At 38.3% G+C, this 5,706-nt stretch overlaps 1 non-coding gene across 1 annotated transcript; it reads right to left on the bottom strand.

Moving 5' to 3' along the window:
• Nucleotides 1-252: 252 nt before the first annotated feature.
• On the bottom strand, nt 253-359 carry LOC138835609 (U6 spliceosomal RNA). The gene has a single exon (XR_011374669.1). It is a non-coding gene; the product is annotated as a U6 spliceosomal RNA (small nuclear RNA).
• Between the last annotated feature and the right edge of the window lie 5,347 nt (nt 360-5,706).

The following is a 5,706-nucleotide window of genomic DNA, read 5'->3' as shown; positions in this document are numbered from 1 at the left end:
GCACTACAAAAGAAACTGAAAATGTAATTCGATCTCAATACATGTTTTAGAATTTCTGTTTTATATTTAGTGAAGTTGACAGATTGACAAAATATTGAGCCAGAAATGTACTTAACACATATGAATAATTTTAGCCTCTTACCTGCACTTAACTTCTATCGAATAATTTACATTAAAATGCCACTCATAATGATCTTCTCAGTTTCAAATATCTTAAAGTGTGAAATAAGGGTTTAACATCAACAGTATAAAAAAAATATGGAACGCTTCACGAATTTGCATGTCATCCTTGCGCAGGGGCCATGCTAATCTTCTCTGTATCGTTCCAATTTTAGTATATGTGTTGCCGAAGCGAACACCTCATGGAAGTTCTTCAGGTGACTGAGTCATATGCACACTCAGGACTCTCGCTGAGAGGGAGTCAGCATAGTCACATCGTTTTTAGCTTTTCATATTTATCTAGATAGAAGGATGGAGAAATGAGGGTTGAAAAAGCCAATCCAAGTAACCAAGCAAACATCAGGCCAGACAATTGGTTTAAAAGAGTAATCAAATGCACATTTGAAATTATCCAATGGTAGAAACATTATTTACTTCTATTTTACTTGACAGATCTCAGCTTATAACTGATTATGATTTAAATATAAATACAGATTCAAAATCTGATATGAAAATGTAATTACTCTCTATTTAAAAAGGAATTCAAATCACTAAGCTACACAAACAAGAAGGATCTTACAAGATGCTCTTTAATACTATTGTAGCTAATGGATTTTATTTACCTTGACTATAATGAGACAACATTGTTGATAAAATAGCTTCAGTTTACTTTTCACAGTCATCAATGCTTTGATCTCTTTCAACAACTAAAACAAAAATAGTCTTTTCTATCAACAAAGTAAAATATCGCTGGTAAAGAGAAAATATGTGAGTCTAATTATAAATATTGGATCACAAAATGAACTGAAATGTCAAAATGCAGTGAAAAAATCTATTGAATAATGAAAGCATCTATTTATTCTCTAAGTCACACTAAAGAGTCTTAAGGAAAAATACTTTTAAAACTTACTTAAAATGTTCTTGTCTCAAATTGTTCTTGAGCATTGCCTGGATTACTTTGAGCTAAATCAGGCCACCAAGATTGGCCCAGAGAAAATGGCAAGTGATCTCAACGGAGCTCACATTCATTGTCTTGTTAATGACTAAGTCTTACCAAAAAAAGTCCCTTGAGTTGAAGAATTCAGTGGTTTGAGCAGATGTTGCTCTTGAATATTTCTTTGTTCCTCATAGAATCAACCCACGTTCAGTGCTCTCGACAGCCCAGGTGGTCTGAATGTGGATTCAGTTTCATAGAACTGTAGTTATATTTCTTTATGTTCTATTCTGGGACAAATAGTGTCCATGTAGGGAGAAAATACATCAGCAGTTCTAGGTCTTATTTATGACCCTATATATTTGTAATTTAAAACTGAAACTAGATGGAATCCATTGTGCAATTTACAAATGTGGTTTGTAAAAATCCCCTGCATAGTTCCTATTATTATCCCTATTTTATAGAGGGGTAAACTGAGGTTCAGAGAAATCAAACAATTGCCCAAGATGTCACAGGCATTCAGTAGTAGAACAAGACTCACACATAGCCAGTCTGCCAGGATCTATAATGCCACTTCCTTGTTTCCATGACTTGCTGCTTCATTAGAAAAGGTCTTGCAGGGCAGAATCTGTGTATTTCTAAGTGTACTTTCTCGCTGAACCCTCAGGACTTGTTTCAATTTGGAGTCTGCAGGTCCTAACTGTGGCCTACTGTAGCAAAGTTTTTATGTATCTTCCATATCTCAAGTCACAGCAGATTGGTCAAATTCCTCTGGAGGCAGAGCAGAGCCCAGAAATTCATTTACAAGTGAGTCTGCCTGCTAATGGACAGGTTTCTATACTTACATCATTACATTTTGTATTTAAAAACATGTTAAGTTCAGGGAATCGGCCAGTAAAGAAGAAATGTGTATAAACATTTTGAGTGCGTATCCCTGCTTTACTGCTGTATATTTTATATATTACATTATGTCATGTAGTTATTTTGTGATGTAATGTTATGTTATGCTCTATATATAATGTACTTACTGGGCACATATAATTACATGTGTGCATGTGAAATAATCTGTATCTCTGGAATTAACAAGCTTATCAAGTCAATATGCACACTGAGTTTCAGATGATTCTCTCAAAACTTCACTTCCAATGTTCATACCAAACACAATAAAGAAAGGTACATCCCATTATAAAAACATGTTTTTACTAATTTTATTGTCTCCTTTTTAAAAAAATAAGTTTTTTATTGTGAGAATATTGTACAGAGCAAGGTAATGAGTACATTTCTTATCTAGCATTGTTGCCTCCTCCTTTGTTTTTCTCCTACTGTCCCATCCCTCCCACCTCCTCAACTACATTCCCCCCCCACTCCCCCACCCTCCCACCCCACCTAAATTGTAAAGTTTGTTTTCGACATAGCATCTTGTACATCTCATTGTTGCAATGGGCCAATCTGTATCCCTATTTAAACATTTTGTTTTTTCCCTTCCCCTCCCCAAATTATACCAACATCAAATACAGTGAAAACCCACGGGGTTATACCATGGGGGAGGGACATACAAAGCAATAAATACATCACATGGTATCTTATAAATACATTAGAAACATTAGCAAGGAAGAACAAAACCACTTGTGTCCCTATCTTGGGGTTCATCTTATCTGAGCTTTTCTGCTTGTCCCAAACATATACTAGTTATTGCAAATAAGGGAAACCATGGGACCTATGTTTTTATTGTCTTCTTTACCATAGCTTTTTAAACAAATAAGGCTCAACAGAGAGATCTCAGACTCCTGTTCCAGGAGTCTAGAAGACCAAGGCCAGTCTTTGTCCCTAGATGAATGGAACATGAGCAGATTCTCTTACCTAGAAATATTTATTTTCCAACAAGTAGCAACAGATAGCTCAGGATGGCTCACTTCTGGCATGGATAGAACAATTTTTTTAAAGTTCTAGGAGGTCATTAGTGATACACCTTCCTTCCCCACATTTTCATTTCCAATATAATGTCTAGGAAACTCCATTTTCCTTTTATGGACAAGGATATAGATGATGTATGACCTTATTATAGTCATTACAGAAAAGGCAAAATCAATGGGAAATGCTCCTAAGCCAGTGCTGTAAGTTTTCTTCTCATCCCTTCCTCTGAGACCAGCTATGTAATCCTGGGCACAGGAAAGCTGTGAGTCCTCAGTTTTCTCCAATATATAATAAAGGTCCTGGATGAGGTCCTGGACTATATGTCTCAGATAGGCTACACTGAAAACACACAACTGGTCCTGGACCAGGCCAAAATGGTATAAAATTACAGTTGAATACAACTCAATCTCAATATGCAATAGAATAGCTGAGACAAACCGTCTGATTGTACATTAATATCCAGCCCTGTGATGCCCCATTAACCCCAGAGTACTAGAAGTTAACCTGGGCTCAGAGAACCCTCGGCCACCAGGTTGGTTTCTCAAGGTGTTTTCCACAGCTGCATGCCTAGGACCTACCACAATAGCTGGAACATAGAAAAGGTTATTTTTACCCTCTATAAATAAGCAGATGGATAATAATAGTCAATATGTTGGCATTACTTCCCAAGGGCTAGAAACCATAATAAATGTTTGACATCTGCTAACTCAGTTTCTCCTTGAAAAGAGCATCAAAGACAGATGTTGCTGTTATTTTTCTTTTGTCCTATCAGGAAGCACAGGACAGGATAATATCGTTTTAACCAGGCTGTCTTCCCAAGCATCTACACTCTTGACCAGTACAATGCACTGAACCATGAATGAATGGCTTGGGAGATCCTTCATCAGGACATTGGAATTCGTTTGGTAATGTCTGTGCTTGTGCTTCTGGGAATGCAAGTTGCAAAGAGGGCAGAGTTGAGAAACCTAAGTTACTAAACTGTTTGGCTTTGTGCTTGCCTAATCCCTATGACCCTCGTTTCCCTTTAACCTCATTTGTCACATACCACATACACTCTAAACAAAATCTTTAACTGTTCCAGAGATTCCACATTCAAACACGTACCACAAATAGCTTATCTCAGGCTCAAAAAGAGGCATATCAAGTTCAAATGACCCTAGTTTTCACAGATAGTCTCCAGAGCCATAGTCACCATGGTTTTCTTATGCAAGGATATTCAAAGTCTTTGCGTGTCATGCATGTAAAAAGCATAGTTCAGACAGCTCTCCTAGGGGCCAGCAGTTTCCAATTCCTATGCTCTGGTTGAAGGCTGGACCTATGCAAATACTGCTGAAGGGGCCTGAATGATCTCAGAAGATGTCCCTTAAAATAAAATGAAGGTAAGACTGAAATATGGAGCTGTAGATTACAGGATCAAACTCCAGGAGTTCTTCTACATGTCAGATCTGACCACTAGCCCCTATCTGCAGAGTAAATAGCCATAGTGAGGCTGGGCACCAGTTGCTCACATCTGTAATCCTAGCTATTTAGAAGGTTGAGATCCAAGCATCAGGGTTCAAAGCCAGCCTGGGCAAGAAAATCTATGTGACTCTTACCTCCAATCAACAACCAAAACACCAGAAGTAGAGCTGTGAGTCAAGTGGCAGGTCACTAGAATTGAGCAACAAAGCTTAGGGTCAGCGCCCAGGCCCTGAGTTCAAGCCCAGGACCAGCACACACACACACACACACACACACACACGCACACACACACACACACACACACACACACACACACACACACACACACACACACACGAGTGAAGGACAAAGGAAGGTACATTACATGGCATGGACATGCCCTGGGAAGACAGCACTTCAGTACATTTTAACTGTCGAGGTGAGGCGAGGTAGTGTCAGCAGGGGTCTGATAGTCTTCATCTATTGCTGTGGCAGGCTATTGATTGTTCGGGGACCTTGTTAGAGTAAGTCATTGATGCCTGGGGAGATGGTCAGGTCTCCTGTCTGTTCCTCTGAAGATGGCTGCCAAGTGACTTCAGGAGAGTATGGCTCAGGGCAATGGATATAAATACAACATGGAGAAGGCTGAGATGTCTACCCTTTATCCAGTGCCTAATTAATTCATGCACCCAAGTAAAGACTTACGTTTCTCAGCCAAACAGTAAGTTAAATATCTTCTACAGAATGACTACATTTAAGTCAACAGAGATGGTGCACATGATCTGGTGTAAAACTCAACAAGAGTTTTCTTAATTTCAATTGTGATTTTCATAAAGTTATACAAGTTACAGCCTAAAAAAAGTATTTTATCAGTCTTCCTTTTACCAAGATTTTCTCTTTCACCTAAGTGTGTAATTAACAAAACTTGTGGGTCTCATTTTGCTTTTTTTATTTTAAGAAATGGAAAAACAAATTGAAGTTATTAAATATGAATGGAGTCAAGGCTTCTCTGTGATGGTGGTAACATCAGCCATTTTCATAGCTCTGTTCTTCCTTTGTAAAAGCTGCACAGGCAATTGCAAAGGAAAACTTCCTGAATGTAAACCAGCAGGAACATACCTAAGGGAAACTTAATGCTTTCTGTGCTGACAGCCCAGGATGAGTCCAGGGAAATTGATAATAACCAATAACTGAAAAAGAAAAATAAGCAAGCACCATAATTGGCAAGAAACAGAGCCCACCAAAAGTGGCAGCAAAGC

The sequence above is a fragment of the Dipodomys merriami genome, unplaced genomic scaffold, assembly GCF_024711535.1.
Source record: "Dipodomys merriami isolate MVZ:Mamm:240054 unplaced genomic scaffold, mDipMer1.0.p SCAF_1, whole genome shotgun sequence".
Lineage (NCBI taxonomy): Eukaryota > Metazoa > Chordata > Mammalia > Rodentia > Heteromyidae > Dipodomys > Dipodomys merriami.
The sequence above is the reverse complement of the archived record's forward strand: the minus strand, read 5'-3'. Positions and strand labels throughout refer to the sequence as shown.